Source organism: Lissotriton helveticus, chromosome 1_1 (genome assembly GCF_964261635.1).
Source record: "Lissotriton helveticus chromosome 1_1, aLisHel1.1, whole genome shotgun sequence".
Lineage (NCBI taxonomy): Eukaryota > Metazoa > Chordata > Amphibia > Caudata > Salamandridae > Lissotriton > Lissotriton helveticus.
The window spans coordinates 1,395,582,583-1,395,603,053 of NC_136057.1; the positions used below are offsets into that span (position 1 = coordinate 1,395,582,583).

Consider the following 20,471-nt stretch of genomic DNA (forward strand, 5'->3'; position numbering starts at 1 on the left):
TCTCTGCAGAGATCCATCAAAAGCACTAAGGTGAAGAGAGTGGGTGTAGTTGCCACGATTCTGGTATAGAAATCTGTCATCTCACCCGATGACACCAGATAAAGGTCTGCTTATTGGAGTATGACCTGAAGTAATGCAGGCAACAATCTCTCTAGCCATATACTTGTTTCTTTGGCCAGTGGCTACGAAGAGTTGGTCAGACTGATGGAAAGCCTTAGTTTTCCTAAACAGAATTTCAAACATATTTTAAAGTCAAGATGATGTAACAAGCTACCTGTCAGAATAATTGGTTACACAAAAGTTCAAGTTCATAAGCTTTTATTCGATTTGTACATACAAATCATACAAGCATAGTAAAATACATAGTTTTATAATGTTAATACACAATATTCACACGGGAAATACAAAAAAGAACGAGAGGGAGAGTAGGAGACATAAAAAGGCTAGTGGGCAACAGTCTTTTCTTTAAAAACAACTAATTAATACTACAATAAAAAGCATTCATATGTGTACAGACAGGAAATCAAAAGATTTGTCATGACAAGTAAAGTTTCCTGGCAGCTGTACTTTCCGACATAACAAATCCGGACCGTTTAAACTGGCATAAAAGGGTAAATTTTGAAGTAAGGGGACCATACAATACATACTGTGGACATCAACATGTAAAAATTAATCCTTATTTACAGTACTATTATAAAAACTTTTATATACAGACAGGGATGTATAAGAAAATAGCAGCACTATACAATTCCTGGCAGCTGTATATCACAAGTACAGACAGGTAAGTATAAGAAAATTTACAGTACTATACTTTTCCTGGCAGCTGTACATTTCAAAATATAGGTGGCTAAAAAGAAACAGATATCCACGTTCTCCAATGAGGATAGTAATGTCAAAGCAGTCTTTGTGGAACGGGTATTGTACTTTATAAAAATTGGCTTGAGGTATTTTACCCTAAGAAAATGAAAAAATCTGCAAAAAAGTAAAAAGTGGCAGCAACTCTGGCGTGAAGTACTGTCACACGGGCAGGGTGTCTCAGATCTAACTTTCTGGTTTGGGAACGCAACAAGATGGTGTACGATACCCAATCTGACACGAGTTAATACAAATTGATGTGAGGGACGGGTCACGTTCACAAGGTAAGGTTGAAGCCCCGGGGTTAGTTTCAGGTCCTTATAGAACTTTACGGTGGCTAACTTACCATATACTTTATCTCGCTCTGCCTTTTTAAAGTTTAGGAACGTTGACTTAATTTCTTTTTTTGAGATAGAGACTGCCTGCTCAGGATCAAGTAACACATCGATGTTAAATAGAAAGTGATACCAGAAATGAATGTATCTCAACCACTGTATACGCGATGAATGGTCCAAACCTATACAATCAAGAATAATATCTTGAGTGAATCGAGTCTCTGGCTTAGCCCAAATAGAACGCCACAGTAAGAGTGGCCGAACGGCTGCTAAGTCAGATATAAACTTGATCCCAACCTCATCATGGATCAATTGAACAGAGGCGGAAGGAGGGACACATAACAATCTCTTTAAAAACTTATTTTCATCCATTTGGAGGGATGGGCCTTCATTATGGCCCCATACACCAGCCCCATATAGTGCAGAAGAGACACAGCGAACATTATATATGTTAATCATGTCTGGAATGCTTCTCGATCCAAGTTTGGTGGCAAATCGGAATATGCTGCTGGTGGTCCGCAGCATTTTCAATCTGATGGTATCAAATTCAGAAATCCAAGTCCCACTGTTGTTATATGTGATTCCCAAATAACAAAAAGTTTTAACATGTGTCATTTTATCTTTATCCAGGAAGAAAGTATACTTCATCTTTTTTGCTACCTGGCCATATGACATAACGTACGTCTTGGATTTATTCACACAGAGCCTCCTATTTTGAATAAACAACATAAAACTATCAATTAAACGCTGGAGGCCAATCTGTGTGCGAGATAAAAGAACAGCGTCGTCCGCATAGAGTAAAAGTGGGACAGGTTTTCCTCCAATCAAAGGGGCGTCTGCTGGGATGTCAACCAGGGTACGGTCAACACCATTAATGAACAGGGAAAATAAAAGAGGGGCCAAAACACATCCCTGGCGGATGCCCCGTGAGACTTTGAAAAAAGGGGTGCATTCGCCTAGGGTGCCGTAGCGGACTTTACAGGAAAGTTTTTCATAAAGTCTAGCTAGAAAATGGACAATTTCCCTCGGTGCCCCAGACTCTAGCAAAACCTCCCAAAGAATAACATGATTAACCAAGTCAAACGCGCTGCTCAAATCAGCAAAACATAAAAAAAAGGTTGCCATTTTTAGCCACAGTATATTTGTTAATTAAAAGGTCCAGATTTACACATTGTTCCAAAGTGCCCATGCCTTTCCGGAAACCATATTGAACTCTAGTTAAAATGTTCGATTCAGTTGCCCAGGTTTCTAACCTTTTAAGCAGAATCCTACTCATAACCTTTACTGAGGCATCCAACAAAGAAATCGGCCGGTAATTGGAGGCCTCCGATTTGCTACCTTTCTTATGTAAGGGAATAATAACAGATTGGCCCTAGGAGGGAGGGAAATTAGCTTCTGCCGCGCAATTAAAGATCCTCACCAGGATGGGGGCCCACAAATGCGGTTCGGCTTTTAATAAGTCAAGCGGGACCCCATCAGGGCCTGGAGCTTTTCCTCCTTTACTATTGGAAAGCCCTTCATGGCCTTCTTCGATTAATGCAGGCAACAATCTCTCTAGCCATATACTTGTTTCTTTGGCCAGTGGCTACGAAGAGTTGGTCAGACTGATGGAAAGCCTTAGTTTTCCTAAACAGAATTTCAAACACATTTTAAAGTCAAGATGATGTAACAAGCTACCTGTCAGAATAATTGGTTACACAAAGAAAGTAGGTAAAATATTTTGATTGAGCCAGAATCAAGTAGTCACTTTAAGAATGAACTTGGATTGAATGGTAGTTCTTCCAGACAGCTATGTTGTGTTCTCTGATAGGAAAAGGTCATGTCTCACTTATTAATCTGGCTGTAGTGATGGAAAGTAAGAAAGCTGGTTTACCAGCTACATATGGAAGCACTATGCATAGGCTGAAATGGAGCTTTGATTAAAGTTGGAAATGTTATATCAGTCTCCTGTAATGGAGAAGTTTTTGTCACCAGGGGAAAAGCCCCAAAATAGTGTTTTTCAGAAATTGTCTGGTGCTTTATATCTTTTCTCTAACCTGGCAAGGCCGACAGAAGTAATTAGTTCGGTCAATAAGTGTTCTGGCGGGTACGAAGTGGACGAGACCCTGCAAAAATCAAATGCCCTCACACACCTGGATAGGTGCCATGCTTCATCATAGGGCGTTTGCTCCTCGTTGGGCCGACGTTGCAATGCCCGTTGGGCACCCTCAATGGGGGCTCTTTGCCGGAGATCGTCTTGGCCGCCATTTGGTGAAGTGGGGTGTGGGGGCTTAAGGAGTGGATTGGTGATGAGTTGTGAAGATGTGAGTTTAAAAATAGGAAAAGAGGTACTTCTCAGGAAAAACGTTGGTGAACAAGTTCTCTTACCTATATTAAACATTTTTAACCACAGACCTTCACATAAATCTACTCCTCAAGCCCCCACACCTGCACCTCACCAAATGGCGGACAAGAAGATCTCCGGCAAAGAACCCCCATTGAGGGTGCCTGTCAGGCATTGCAGCGCCAGCCCAACGAGGAGCAAACGCCCTATGATGAAACAATACATCTATCCAGGTGTGTGAGGGCATTTGATTCTTGCAGGATCACACCCACTGCATACGCTACAGAATAGTCATTGACCCACACCCACATAGACACTCATTCTTCTTCAGGAACTACATACCCCACATACATTTATTAGATTATTTGGAGCACGTATGCTGGACCTTGATGCGCTTTAAGTCCCTCCCTTTGTTAGACACAACAGAAGTAATTGCCAGATTTCACTGTGGGTAAGACCTTCTTCCCACAGGTGATTTTGGAGGAATTTGCTTTAATGTCCTTTATTTACTTCTTAAAATAGAAAAGGAACCAGATCTTCTCAATAGTGGTGCTGCCTCCGAGATGTTCTCTCAATAAGTAAATCCAAACACCTAATGTCGGCAGCTGGTGAGTCTTTGAGGAGATGATCCATGCTCATTGAGAGCTATGTATGCATCACATTCAGCCCCCTTGATTGAGGAAGGCTTACCTGAATGATCTTCTGTAGGATCATGTGTTCTCCGTTCTGTCTACTTTACTTCTTCCTCCTTCTCATCATTGTCATCATCATAATATCATGGTTTTAATGATCCACTTGCTGAGGCAGAGTTGCAGCTGGTGACTACAGGCTGATAGCGAGCACAGGTTGTGGCTGCACCAGAACATTGGCAGGAAGTAATAAAGGGAGTAGTGCTGGCATGGCTATAAATGGTAGACGCTGCATGGGCACAATCAATATTCCATGGACCGGAAACACTGGTACAAGTCTTGGATTCTGTTTTGCAGAATGATGCTGTTCCTCTTCAGAATCATTGTGAATTTTAAACTGGCTGTTTAACTCATAGAAAGGAGTTGCCCCTTGGTCATCTTTGTCTTCACTGGAGGCTTCAACTTCATCCCTAGCTTCATCATCTGCATTATTATCTTTCTATTCTTCTCCCTCCTGGCTGGAAGTAAGCACATCCAGGACCAAGTCTGAACTGAAGCCAGCAGTGTAATCCATATTAGAATACTGAGCGCTCCAGTGAAGGCAATAGAGTGCCCCGGGCCTCTAATGGCCGGTAGAAGTCAGGAGAGCAACATTCCAATGTTTGTTAACAGCAACAGCTGGGAACAAAGGCCTCACGGAGCCTGAGATAATTTCAGTCCCCCCGGGCTCCGTGAGGCCTTTGTTTTGCAAATTAGAACATTCCGTCCTCTAGGGGCGGAATGTTCTACTAGCCTTAGAGCCATCCGTGGTGGACTCTATCGGCCATTGAAGGCCCGCCCCCTTGCTGGAGATGACCTTTATTGGTTGGTAGAGCCTGCTAGGTCGGGTTCTAAGGCTATATAAAACAAACCAACAGTCTGAAGTCTGTGCAAGCATGGGCTGTATTGGTGAATCAGTAAGAACAATTTATACTAAAGTAAGTGCAGCCTACAAGAGCATCAATGGTGAGGCGACAGCCAACAAGGAGGTAAATGATGATGAGGCGACAAAAGCACAGCTCTTGCAGCTCCCATTTACAAGGAAACAGCAGAGGAGGCTGTTTAAGACCCTTGAGGTGAAGGGCACTGCAGCAACAGTTGACGATGTGCTCGTCAACTGAGTGGTACATACCGATGGTGGAGGTACTGGTAGTGGAGCTACTGACAATTTGGAAGTCAAAAGCGCTGAAGAGGAGGACTTTGCAGGCCAATGGTCAGAAGTCAACACTGAAGCTGTTAATGGTCGATGCCTGGAGGATGACTTAGGAGCCAATATGGAACTAATTGATGAAAGCTTGGATTTTTGGGGGTAACAGGAGGCAGTGACTTTTTAAAAGACGATTTGTGCTTAGTAGTTGAAGCAACGGACGAGGATGTCAATAATGGTAAAGAAGATGGTGATACCTCAGTCAACGAAGAGTGCAACACATGAAACGTATGACCTTTAGAAGGAGGCCCAGAGGGTCATTATTTCAGCTTTCAAGAAGCCGCTGCAGAGAACTTCTTTTTGGTGCTTCTTGGTCCCAGTTTTCATTTTTTTTCCACCAGAATCTGAATGTTAAGATGAGGCTGGAGGAGTCCAAGGAAGGATAAAAAGCTAAAATAACATACAAAATGTTCTTATTATTTTTTTTAATGTGTTGTTCATACCCATATGTGTTTCACAGCTGCAGTGCTTTTTCAAGCCTGTAAAAGAACACAAGACAATGACAATCACTAACCATTTCAAGATCCTAACAAATTTAAAAAAACAGATCAACTCGCTACCAGCACAGAATGAAATGATCCGTTCTCCCATAGAAACTCTAACTTGATGAACTACATACCCACTGTGAGAAGTTGGCCTGGTATATGATGTCCACTATTCTAGTGGGCACCTTGCACCAGTCCAAACGACCCCCATTGTTGGTAGGTTATAAAGTAAACCTTATAGAAAGCTATCCTAGTGGTAGCTGAGGAAAGCAGCCTTCGGGCTAAGACTTCGAGGCAAGTTAAGCTAGTTGTTTTACCAATTATAATCTCTTGAATGATCAAATGAAAGCACACCACACAAGGTATATATCAAATATATATGTATTTATTCTAAACACAACCCCTCTGGACTCTTTATGAGGTCAGAGGTAAAAGTACAATACAAGGAACTTAATTAGCATACGATAAGTTGCACAGTATATGTTATGCCCTGGGGGCCTCACAAACCATATCCTAAAATAGTGGTATAAGAACTACGTGAGAGTTAGAAAGCAGGCCTAGGGCCTGTGGAATGGCTAGGGCTGCCTAGAACCACCAGAGGTTAGGATGGAGGAGGCCCACGGGAGACGCGTGCAGTGTCTAAACACAGCCGCGGGTTACCATTGACTTTCTATGGGAAACGAACATGTTACAATTTTAAAGATTAAGGGCACTTCTAGGTGAATTACGATGGAACCCTTTTAGACTAGGACACTTCGAGAGTCAAGACCCACGGGAGCACCGGAGTACTCGTGTTACCTCACCCAGGGAAGCCGGGTGCATAGGTGTCTTTTGGTGTCGGGTTTCGTCGTCGATTCTAATGGAGAGCTGCGAAAAAATGCTACAGGCAACCAGAGGAAAAGTGCCCGGGTGGATCCAAGGGTGGACGGAGATGTGAATAACCTGAAAGCAGAAGAGACAGAGTCTGGGTCATTAGCCAGTGACCAGGATGGCGATAGGAAGATGCCAGCCGATGTCGGGTGATTTCAGGTAAAAAGGTGAAGCTTGTCTCTTCAGCCACGAGGACCAGGAGGCGTTGAAGACAACCAGGAGCTGGATTCGAGCTGTCCCACAAAGGATCTAGTTAACTGCGGTGTCGGAATCCGGATTGGACCCAACAATCCTAGGCAAACGCAATCCACACAAGATGTCAAGATGGGCTTCGGTGCAGACCAGCAAGGTCTGAGGAACTCCTCCTCTGGAGAGGAGTGGGAGTAAGTCTGGAGCAACCAGGAAGCTCAAGGAATCAAGATGGCCCTTTGTGGGGGTTCACTAGCCAACGGACTAGGAAATGCGAAGGGACCTCGAGCCGAAATGCACAAAGCGGGCCCACGGGACACACGTGGAGTGTAGGCCTCTGAGCTCCGGTGCAAAAGGTGCTCAGGGTAGGGACTTCAAATACCCCAATACACAACTTCGGGATACCTCGGGAAGTAGGTGCAGTAGCATAAATGCAGGATGTCCAGGAGTTCCAGTCCCACGCCTCTCGTGTCCGCTACAGGTCTCAGCTTTGCTGGGAGTGCAGGTCAGCATCAGAGATGTCTGGAAGTCTGTGTCATGTGCCGCAGATTCTTCAGGATCCGGCGGGAGCCTCGAAAACGCAGACTGGCAAAGATGCTGTTGGTGCTTGTTTGGACAGGGTGGTCACTCCTTGACACACAAGAGAGATTTTTTCCATCTTCCAGTCGATATGGAATGTCGAAGGTACAGGAATTTTGTATCAGAGTTTCGTCCAGGGTAATCTAAAGTCCTAGGGACTGGGGTTCTATACATATAGCAAGTTTAGGGGTTGGACTAACTCTAAGGTCCCTCCTATGGGTGGACCTGGGGAGGGGGTGGTTACATCCCTTCCCCTATGTCCAGTTTTGCACCAGAGCTGGGGCTGAGCGCCTCAGCAACTGGTTTGAACTGGGAAATGCATGGCGCACCTTGTGTGCCCCAGGCAGTGTCTGAAAAGCATTCACTGAATGCTACCCACCCTGCCCCAATTCACTAAAGCCTGTCTGGGTAGGTGCTGGCACCTCCCTGGACAGTAAACCTATTGTCCGGGCCTCCCCTGCTGGAGTTTCGGCCAGCAGCAGGAGGGCAGACTCGTGTCTGTAGCAGCAGTATCCATTTTGTGATGGGCTCTGTTTAACTTTAACCGGGTTTACCAGTAACTACATGTCTTCTCCCTCTAGAAGGGTGGAATGCTACCCCCGCCATCAGAACTGGCGGGGTGGGAGGGTAGTATTCCAAAGTGTTTGACACCTTACACAACATGTTTTAATAAAGCCAAACCAAAGTTAGCATTAACCGCGAGGATTATAATGCACTTAAGAGTATATGGTATGGCTATAAGGAGATGGTTCTGAAAGCTGCAGAGGGGCTCAGCTCATGCTAGGGCACCCTCGCAGACAAAACCAAGCACTCTGCCTCCAGGATTGTCAAGGCCTGCCATAGGAGTGACTTATATGGTAATATGTGTATATATATATATGTATATCGTTTATGACCACTTCTTCTTCAGTTACGTTATGATTTCCCTTTTTATTTCTCGTTTGGTAAAAGAACAAAAATGTACCATCGTACTGAGTCATTCCGATAGTTTACAATCCCACTGTGATACATTCAATTATCGTTTGTTTAACCGATCAGTGCCACTCCATGTTCGCATTGCTACATTTGTATGTGATGATTGGATTGCTATCCTGTGCAATAAACAGATATAAAAAAAATATATATATATATATATATATATATATATATATATATATATAGAGAGAGAGCGAGAGAGAGAGAGATAGGTATACTATATCTAAGTAAGGGGTGATTACACCACCTTACCCAGGCTGTAAGTACAGACCTGTGGTGTCAGTTTGGAAGGCTAACCAGGGGTGGCACAATACATGCTGCAGCCCCTGGTAGGCCTAGGGTGCACCTACGCCCTGGGTACCTAAGGTACCATATACATGGGCTCACAATGGTGACTCAGTAGCAATCTGGTATGTACCTAAAGTACAGGGAGTCCATTTTATAGAGAAAGCAGATCGAAGGGTGCCCTGAATAGCAGGGTCACAGTCCAACTAAGTTGAAAAACAGCAAAACACCAGGCAAAAAGTGGGGGTAACCATATAGTTAGATTTCCACCTTCCTACACCCACTAGGAATTATTTCGGATTGATAGTGTCACATGAACATTTCTAAACTATTTTGTAGTATGATTGTTTCGCTGAAGTGTTTTTAATTTGTTAATTTTAGATCTTGAAATTGTGTTTTATTTTTAAAACATTTTTTATTAACAGTATTGCAATACAAATCCCAGCGACCAGGATCTCATGCACAGGCCATACAGCAGTGCCAATTGTTACAATGGTATTAGCCAAACCGTTACAGACAATTTCCCCTGTCTATGCACCTGTATGTGTGTAAATAATCCCTCAGAAAAAGCAAAAAAACCAAACAAACAGCCGAGTAGGAGATGAAGCAGTGTGCGGGTGGAAAGTATTCACCAGCAAAGAGAAAGGGGAAGGAATAACTGAACTGTAGTGGGGGGTGGTGCCGCTAAAGGCAGAGCGAAGTGACTTCTAACAGCCAGCAGGGGGCCAAGCAGTGTGATTGGGCGTTGGGTAGGTCCTTATGGAAGCAGGGGGGAGCCGATAGGGTTGGGTATATTAGGCCGTATGATCGTCCGATCCAGGGTCCATCATGTCAGCCTTCCACAGCGTAAGCATCATCAGTGACTGGTATAGGTCGCCTCACGTCATCTATACATAACATAACACAACATAAAATAACACAACTTAAGGTACCACAGCCTAAAATAATACAATATAAAGTAACACAGCACTACTTAACCCAAAGTAAAATAGACATTATAACCAAACCCTACGAAATCTAACATAACTCAATAGAACTCAACATAAATATCGCAACATAACATACTGACAATAAAATATCTCAATATTACCCAATATGACCAAATACAATTTAACATTACCAAACAAAACTACCACATTCATTAATCCAACTTGAAATAGCGTAGTATGATATAACCCAGCACAAAATGACCTCACATAAACAACCCAACTCCGTATAACTCAACCCAACAAAATTCCCTATAACTCAACATAAATCATATCATAATCTTACATAATATACCTTAATATGAGGCTGAAAGTCTAAGTGAATGCCGGAACATATCAGAGTCCACTATGCTTCCTCACAAATACCCCTTTCTGATAAAGGGCATGAGGGAACTCTGGCACAGAGGGACCAATTTCTCATATAGTACATCATTCTCAAGTCAAAAATCACCCCTCTCATACTGAGAAGAACCACACACTCTGCCCCCTCTAACCTCCATCAAGTCTACAGACAATGACATACCGTCCAACACCCGCCTGTCTAAATACACCCCCCCAATAGATCTGAGACATCAGAGAAGGGACTATGCCTGGAGTGATGACTGCATTTTACTACCAGTGCACTGGATTTTTGGGAGCTGTGGGAACTTTATTCAGAGTTCTTGGTAAATTATGGGTTACTGGGCACAGATCGTAGCAATGAGGCTTTCACCACTGGCATCTTGGGGCTTAACCCTATTATTGAACCGAAAAAAAGAAAACGGTTGAAGGCTTAGGGAGGTTGTGTGGAGCTGGAGACTCAGGAAACCATCCCGTAGAAGTGAGTAATTCAATGTCCAGTCAGGACTTTGAAAAAGAACAAGTACTTTGTACTCACACTGCATGCAAAACTGTACATACACACATCAAAGGGCAACAGTTACCAAACATGTCTTACCAGTTGTGGGGGAGACAGCCAAGGCTGCTTCTGAAGGACAACCCTCATTGGCATCCTTAGTGAAAAACGTCAAGAATAGGGTCTTAGATTTTTTTCTAGGAGTTTCAATGGGGGAATAGAGGTCCAGGGGAGTCCATAGTGTAGGTTTCTACCCCTCATTCAGTTGTCTCCCTGGTTGCTCACTTCCTTATTGTGCCTTTTATTTGTTTCACGGACCAGGAAGCACCTGTGATATCTGTTGATCGGTGGGCTGTGCCACTCAGAGTGGTGTGCACCCCGCATGGCCCATTGAGTGAGAATGGCAGAGTTCTTGCCCAGGGCAAAATGAGATGTCGTGGTCTGGAACTAATTCTGGTTTGCGGTGGCACCACCAGTTACAACTGAAGACAAAGCTACGTTGAGGTTTTGGTGCTTGCAGTCCAGCAGATCTTGGTCTTGGGTTCTTCTTTAAGCAAAATCAAAAAACCCTCCCCCAATCAATCAATCAATTAACTTTATTTGGTCTTTAAAATAAAAGCCATAAAAGTACAGCAAGCCAAGTACAGTAAGCCATGACACACACTTCAAAGTCATCCTCGATATCCACAATTTAAAAATACAATGAATAATACACAGTTAAAAAGGTCCTACAAAATTGAAATGGTGACAAATGTCCTGCACTCCCGAGGGGTTCAATCACAACTGTTTCTCAACCTAAAAGCGACTTTTAAAAAGCTAAGAAGATTAAGAATAATAGATCTCAAAAGCATTTGTCTTTTTCAGTATGGGGAGAATATGTTTCCTGGGTGCTTTAAAAAAGCTACAAAAATCATAAAAAGTAGCGTGTCCTGCGGAGACTCACTGTTGCAGCCGCAGGACGTGAGGTTAACTCCCCTATTACATCCCAGCGGGTAGGCTAACAAGAATGAACCTAGTGATTAAGAAGAGGTTGTACCTACTTTCAACACACAAAAGGTATGGCTCGGTAGAGGGCACAGTTTACAGGAAGACGTATCGACGGACACTGGTCTTTGTTCCAGTGTCCACTTCCCTATCCAACCGCCTCCTTCTAAGAAAATGCTTTCACCCATTTGTGGTACTGCTTACAGATACTGTCCATAATCTTGAATAAATCACCCCTACCTAGGTTAAAAAAAAACTGTCCTTGATATATTTGAGTCAGGGGATGTGAAGGGAGTAATCCAGGGCCAGGCAGTCCTTGATAATCTATTTGCTGGATCCCAGGCCACTCCTGGTCCAGATATTTATCCACAGGGAGAGTGGTTGAAAGGCAATGGTATCGGATGGATAAGCCACTCCCAATTCTTCATGCACTGAGAAGGTTGGGGTACTTTGCGGGACGCACACAAGATGCATGATTGGTGTAACCCCAGATTTCACTCCCATAAACTGCTTTAGAGATGGCTTTTAGCCCTATAAATCTGGAGGAGAGCGCCAGAGGGTCTGCTTCCTAAGCGTGTAGCAAAATTAAATATAGCAGCGTTCGTCCTAACAAGGTTCTCTTTTTTCCTGTTTACCAGGGTATGCCAGCTCAAGGAGGAGTCGAACAACAAGCCCAAATAGGAAACCTCCCTTGTATTTAGCATCGGAGAATACCCAACTTTAAAAGTGATTGATTTGGTGGATCTGGCCCTACGTTTATTATGAAAGATTTTTATTGTTTACCGATAAATCCAGCTTCTCCATGAAATAAATGTATGAATCCAGTAAGGTCTGCAAGCCCTTGGCGGTTCTGGCCATAAATACTGCATAATCTGCGTATAATAGGACCATCAGATGCCGGAGCCACACCTGGGGACAGTCTACTTTTGAATCAGATAGGACCAAAATACAACCCTTCCGTACCCGTACCCCTCTTTTAATTTTAAAGTGGCGGGTGAGCTTTAAATCTTTTGAGTACGTTTCGCTGCCACGGTGTCCCTCTGGAGGTCCCTCAAAAATAAAACAATGTCTCGGTCTACCCCCATGGATGACATCTGCTAGAGTTTGGATATATTTACTCTGTAAAACACGGATGATAGATCCACAATTGCCAGATGTATGGAGCTGGGCCTTGCAACAGTATACTTACTTAGTACTAGATATACGTTCAGGCATTGATCCACGGTTGGACTCCTGGACCAGTAGCCATACTTCTCCGCCCATTCAGAGAGCCTGTTCAGGAGAATGCACCTCACCACCTTAACCACTGAGTCAAGCATTGATATGGGCCTGTATCAATGGGTACTATCCCTGTCACCCTTTAAAAAATGGTACAATAATTGACTTATGAAAACAACAAAGTATGGCCACTGGCACTCCTATCTGATGCTTATTTCTGTTTCTCTATTCAAAAGTAAAATGTTGTATTCCACCTTTGGCGTGCTGATCGGTATCATAGGGCTGCCTGTCCCTAAGTCTTATGATAATTGGCATAAGTGGTCAGTGATAAAATATCCTAACCCTACCGATAGCACCGCTATCTGTCTTCACTCCTGTTCACATTTAAACAAACTTAACTTGACTCGTTTCTTATTTTTTCATGAAATTCATTAGTTTATTCATTGAAAGTTTTCTAATCTTTTTCGATCTGTGTTCAATTCAAATCATAACGTGAATCTTAACATTTCATCTTGAATTTTCACCTGTACATTTAATTCTAAGAATTATATAATCAAAACTGATATCTTTAACATTTACGGCGATTGTGGCTGAAGGTTGGCCCGATGCATTTCGGGACTAACGTCCCTTCCTCAGGGGCCTGTGTAACAAATGTTAAGTAAGACATGTGTGAATAACATGTCATACTTATATACATTTTCTCAGTTTGAACTGCATTAGCCACTGTGAATTTTTTTTAATACACCACCTTCGTGTCAACCTTTTTTTAAAATTTATGAACTAGTTCTAGATTATGAATCTATCACACCAGTTATACTAGTTGCCTGCATTTTTACTTTGCTTTCAGAGTCATTCAAAAGTACATATAGCTGTGTACGTGCAATTGGGTTTACTAGCAGATATATTGCTAAACAAAATTGGTTGCTTTGGGACCACATATATTAAACTGAACTAGCTAGTCATGACTGCACGTTTGTTAAAAAATTGATTGACGATAACTGTTGGCCAATGTTTATTGTCGTAAACCACTCACATGTGCGATCGAAAGGCTTATTGCTTTGCGGACGGTCAAAACTGTTTTCGATTTTCTGTAAAACTGAAAACAGACAAAAAAAAATGTTTTCAGTACCTATGGTTTAGATTTTTAGTTAAATTCCCACTCATATATAATTAGAAAAAACCTAGGGGCCTGAGAACATAGACAGAAGAAATGTTGTGCTTATTGATGAGGGTTATTTGAACAAAGCGATGTCTATATAGTCAGACTCGGTGGTATGTACTAGGAATTCGCCTCTTTCAAGATGGCCGACACACGAGTCGAACAATTATGTTTATTTTCCACCCGCAGGCTACCTCGCGTAATCTGCTTAAAACCCGCGGGAACACAGGCTTCTGCTTCGCGGAAACCCGGAACACTTAGCTACGGCGAGACATACTGAGGTCACAGATTAAAATAAGGTGAGCGTTAGAGTGATAACACAATAACGCATGGTTAGTGAAATGCGTAGGGATTTGTCCGCTTCAACTTGTTTTTATAATATTTTTCGTTTCAGAAAACGATCAAGTACTCTGGTTAAAGAGTACGATTCACACTAAAGCACTGCATGATCACTGCCTTCGGTTTAGGCATAACGGATGTTTAGATCAATGGGGCCTTCATAGCCTTTTTTTCGTTCACAGAACACTGTTTCGAATAGTCCATATGATGTATGGCGAGAGTCGCTAGTGAAGTGGAAATTATAGATCACGACGCAGTAGCATGATTATAAGGTATTTAGCCAAGAAAACAGCCTTGTATGTTAATTGGCCATGATCTAGTAAGATATCTTGATTTAGCCAGGCGTTTTAAAATAAAATAAAAAATTCGTCTGTTTTCAGTTTTACAGAAAATCGAAAACAGTTTTGACCGTCCGCAAAGCAATAAACCTTTCGATCGCACATGTGAGTGGTTTACGACAATAAACATTGGCCAACAGTTATCGTCAATCAATTTTTTAACAAACGTGCAGTCATGACTAGCTAGTTCAGTTTAATATATGTGGTCCCAAAGCAACCAATTTTGTTTAGCAATATATCTGCTAGTAAACCCAATTGCACGTACACAGCTATATGTACTTTTGAATGACTCTGAAAGCAAAGTAAAAATGCAGGCAACTAGTATAACTGGTGTGATAGATTCATAATCTAGAACTAGTTCATAAATTTAAAAAAAAAGGTTGACACGAAGGTGGTGTATTAAAAAAATTTCACAGTGGCTAATGCAGTTCAAACTGAGAAAATGTATATAAGTATGATATGTTATTCACACATGTCTTAACATTTGTTACAGAGGCCCCTGAGGAAGGGACATTTGTCCCGAAATGCATCGGGCCAACCTTCAGCCACAATCGCCGTAAATGTTAAAGATATCAGTTTTGATTATATAATTCTTAGAATTAAATGTACAGGTGAAAATTCATGATGAAATGTTAAGATTCACGTTATGATTTGAATTGAACACAGATCGAAAAAGATTAGAAAACTTTCAATGAATACACTAATGAATTTCATGAAAAAATAAGAAACGAGTCAAGTTAAATTTGTTTAAATGTGAACAGGAGTGAAGACAGATAGCGGTGCTATCGGTAGGGTTAGGATATTTTGTCACTGACCACTTACGCCAATTACAATAATTGACTTTGCCTTTGACTCTAGGGTCGGTCAACCTCCACAGCGGCATTAATAAGAGAGGTCAGGATGGGGACTCTGACCTCCATGTCTTGTACGTAAAGGTCTGGGGAATCCCATCCATGCCCAGGGTTTGATTCTTAGATAACCCCAGTATGTCTTTCTTGACCTCTGATGAAAGTTGTAAGGCAGCGTTCCCTTCTATCCTACCCAGTCTCCCTCTAATTGCAGAGGATGGGAAGTTATAGATTTCCTCAAAATGTTCCCCCTAGCTGTTTTCAGTTAGTTGAGCCTACAGAGGGTCCCCGGTATCTGCTTGAAATAAATGGATTGTTGATGATACTCCAAGATTTTGAGCTACTCCTCAGGGTACTAGCCGCTATCAGTTCTGACCAGCCTCCTCCTTTATGGTGTTCTTCTGCCTAGTAAGTGTTTGTTTATACAGGCTACGACTGTTCCTAACTAACGTTTAGCCCTCAAAGCTCTCTTCATTGTTCTCGAGGCCTGGGAACACTCGGAGTCAAACCACCTCGGCAACATACACTTATTCCGCGTGCTGGTGCCGTCAGTAGGTCCGAGATGGTATTAGAGATCTCAGAGAAGGTCCCGAGAATACTAGATTGATTATTCTGTTGAGATATACAAGTTTCAAACTCTTTCTTATGCTGGGTGTAAAGAGTGTCCTAAAAAGAATCTGGAATTATCTCGGCCCACTTAAACCTTCTGCTTCCATCAATGTCTTATAAGTTCCTCTCACCCCCACTCTGGTAGAGTGAACCAGCAGGGCCCCACAGATAGTAGCACACAATGGGTTATGATCAGGACTCAGGACTTGGGGATCTATCTGGACCTTTTCCAGATAGATCTCTTCCAGCGGTATTCCAACTGATAAGGTTACGCTTTTCTGGAGATCTCGGAACCTGAGGACTCAGGACTTGGGGATCTATCTAGACCTCTTCTGGAGAGTTAGTCCCAGGCAGTCAATCACAGCCATCCAGGGTTAATAGGAGGGAAACACTGTTCGAGAGCGCAGTCTCCGGAGCAGCCACATGCCAGGTACCTTTAGCCGGATCATCCAAAGGTCCCAGAGTTTGCCTATGGCCAAGTTGTGATGGACAAGCCTGTGGTCTGTAGAAGAACCCCAAGGGCAGGGTGAAAATTGGAGAGATTAACCCACTAGGGGCGGGCACCAAATAGATGCAAGAATTCTCTCTGCTACATGAGGCCTGTTGAAATTGATGATAATACAGTCCCCTAAAAATGATTTCTTGATGCTGCCAACCGGGTGGTATTTAAGTTCAGCCAGTGCAAAAGTTAATTTTTAAGTTAATCATAGACCTCCATGGTACCTGGTGAAAGGATAGGAACATTCCCCAGCACTACCGCGTAAGGGGTAGATTGGGGAGGAAGATTGAGATTAATTGGCCTGGGGTCAAAGGAAAACATGTCATGAATGCGCGTCCTGTTAACCCTTCCTACAGAAGGGCCAGTAGGCGCTTCCCGTTCCTACCTGCCCCTCCCCCTGATGCACACCGGCTCTTAAAGAATGAGGAGTTATGTTTGACCTCCTGAGCTGCATATGAGGGCTAGGTATGGCATCAGAGAGTTTTTGTCAGTTCAGCCTCCCCTGCCATTTGTTGTGACCCATATTGGTAAGTGGGGTACGATGGAGCGGTGCAGGGCTGAATGGGGACGGGGACTTCCACCCGACAACTGGACTTGGACTGGGTTTGTTTAGAAAGCTCTTTTTCAATAGCTGTTAAACGATGACTAATAGGCTGCAATTTAGCCTTCAATGCGGCTATTCCAGAGTCTCGAAAGGAGACCAGCAATGCAACCAAGTCATTCTTTGCCATACCTGTTGTGTTGGTGCTAATTGGTGGTAAGTCAACAGTAACCCTGGGGCGTTTAGATCTGCTGGTGGCCATCGGTCACTTCTTTTTAACTCCCAACCCTGTGACCTCCTCCCCAGCAGCCTGGCCAAAAGGTAACATCTTGTTGACTGGGACTTGGATCAGTGGGGGCAAAGGGTGCTCCATGACCAGTGGTACGGTCTCAATGAGCTCACAGCCACTAACCTGTGCATGAGGTGAGGTGAATAATTCTAACCCCTGAGCAGAGGGAGCAGGCAAAAGGGCACCTAAAAATAAATGAGAAAGGCGGGAATGAGAGAGTTTACGAGTGACAAGCTCTATTTCCTGATTAAGCACTCCAGCAATACCCTGCAAAAAGGGGTCCATGGTGGTGACCTTTTCCCTAGGGACCTTAGGTGCAATCGCAGGGAACTTGCATTTTCCCATTAATAACCAGCAGCTATCCTCAAGTCAAGAGACCAAGGGAGGGTTGTGACGGGTCTGCTGGCTTTCAAAGTCCTTCAGTGGTACTCCTAAAGCTAGGTATATGCAGTGGTAGAGTCTGTAAAATCAGAGAAGACAGTAACAAGTAATGGCCACAGCTGACCACTTACCTCCTCCTCCTGGTCTTGCTGCAGCCGCTACCTCCACCCACATGAGACAAAGATGTTGCAAAAAAAAAAAGCTCAGATTGGTGATAGCAAAGTACGCTTCTGGACTGTAGAATGTAGAGTATAGGGGTTTAGGATGTGGATAAGCTTACAAGCTGCTAAGAAGTGGCAAATGGCAATAACGTGCTGTGGTGGGCTTGAAGTCCCTCCTCTGCTGCTCCACCATGGCAAGAGACGTTCGCACTACGAGGTCTCTTAACTTATAACTGATAAAACAGCCTAAAATGATCAACGCTGCAACCTAGCAGCCACTCTAGGAGCACTCTGGGAGCATCTGGGATCAAGCATCAAACAACAAGGCAGCCAGCCAGCCAGCCTGTCAGGTGTCCATTGGCCGAAGGGCCGGTGTCTCAGTGCCCTCTGTGGGCCGCCCCCCCCCTTTCCCAGTCCACAGAGAGCACTGGACAGAGAGAGGAATGCAGACTCGCTGTGCAGCTGTTCAGCAATGATCTGCTGCGGCTTGTACTTCACCCCCTGCCCTGCCAAGAAATCACGCTGATGGTGGTCGGGGAAGGGGTGATTGTGTGCCAGAATCGGCCTCCCAGAGGGCCAGGTGTTGCTCAGGCCTTTGAGCCATTTTCACCTCGGCCCCCGTGGGGCCCACACTGCCCTGAAACAGTGTTTTTATTAACACCTCGCCCACAGCCCTTCTCATTCAGGGCATAGTGGGCGAGGAAGAATGGGTCTCGCTGTGGGGGCCAGGTACTGTTGGGAACTGGCACCATCTTCACCATACCCTCCCCCCATCCCCACGGATGGCCCAGCAGCTGTGATTTTTGCTTTATCCCCTCTCCTGCCAGGCCATTGCCCCAGGGCAGTGAAGGGCTGGGGAGGGCGGAGTAATTTAGAAATAGCTGGGGGCCTCGCTACTTTTCAGGTGCTCCTGCACTGGAGGCTGGGGAATAACTTTTTAAGAGAAAGGGGCCTCGCTGTTTTTCAGTTGCTCAGCTTGTAGGACATTGTTACCTTGGCCCTGACTCCTTCCCAAGAACAATATCCTCCCGCTTACATTCCTTGTGTGTTTCAGGAAAGGGCACACCCGCAATGTGGACCACGCCCCGTGAATGTGAGCCGCGCCCCACAAATGTGGGTCACTTTTTTCGTCAGTGCCCGTAACCGCTCTGCCGTACACCCTCTGCGGGTGGTCAGGAGCAGTGACGGTACCAGGGCAGCAGCAGCCAACACGGCAGGGATGGTGCCCATAAAACGATATTGTCTGTATTCCGCGCTGTGGCAATCGGATAGCCTGAGGACCCCCTTTGGCCAAACCAAGGCTGATGATCTTCTACGGGTGCAAAATCACAAATTCACCCTCAGAGGGCTTCCGGGTCCTAGGTTTAGGCTCCGAGTTCCGAAATCCCCTCTCGCTGTGGGAAACGCTGTGATACAGTGATGTGGAACCTGTGGGCAGGCAAGCACGGTGTCAGGAGGAGGAGAGTCCTTGTGGGCGGGCAAGCACGGAGTATCTAGAAGCTACTGAGATCTTCCCCCAAAAAGCAAGATACCCACTCTTAGTCATTCCAGGATCTTTTCGACGGACACCACGGATTGTGGTGACGGCTTTCAAGCAACATACTTCTTGATACTCGATTTCTGTAGTAAAACTGATGCAGAATCAGATTCCACAACACCTTCCAATTTTAAGGTATATGATTCAGTCCATACAGTGGTGACATATCAGGGCCACCAGGCAGTCACCTATCATAGAGTGGTGTTACTCTTGTGTTACAGTGGACGGTTTTGATTCATCCTGCCTCAGCTCCTTCACAGCCCCTCACCTTCTGAACAAGGTCTCTCTCATTTAAATGCACCTCTAGTGCCTCCACTGATCAGTTGGTGAGCTCTCTCCCTCGCAGACGGGCCCAGGTATGCCTTCCTGGCAGTCTTATCAAAGTCCCCAGGTTTCATGCCGAGGGAAGTTGGTAGGAGTTTCCCCAACCCTGCTGCACAGAGTGTTTCTTGGTCACCTGAGGTGTGTAGACTGGATTCTTGGAAGAGAAAGAAAAATCTTGGTACACAGCTGGGAATTCCTATGTTATTTTTATACCAACATTTCAGTCTGTAGTTTTATATCCCAACAGTCAGCTCTGATACTGTATTTGGGCAGCCATTTGGCTTATTCCATTCAGATGTGCCCATCCATGGTCTTTGTTGTAAGTTGTTTGCAGGAAGGTGGGAGTGCAGTAGTGAGTTTTCTGACAGAAGAGACTCAGAAAAAGATTACCAAAGAGAAGGAGGCTGTCTCACCTATCTACCTGTTAACCTGTGGACGGTAGCCCTTGCTGTGCAACAACAGGGCAGGAAGGTAGAATGGAGATACTCAAATTTTCAAAGAGGCTCTCTGTCTTCCCTCCTATCCACTGAAAACTTAAAACCTCTGGATCTCTCTGCTTTCCTGGAGGAGTCCGGCAATTCATATTGCTGATTGGGCTCTTCCCCCTCCATTGATAGTAGGTACCACTGTCACGTAGGATAATCCTTGTGAG

General features: G+C 44.2%; 1 protein-coding gene across 3 annotated transcripts in view; it reads left to right on the forward strand.

Moving 5' to 3' along the window:
* The window catches only part of PLPPR2 (phospholipid phosphatase related 2), a 120,266-nt gene that overhangs the window by 78,024 nt on the left and 21,771 nt on the right, over window positions 1–20,471 (forward strand). The window lies entirely within an intron of this gene.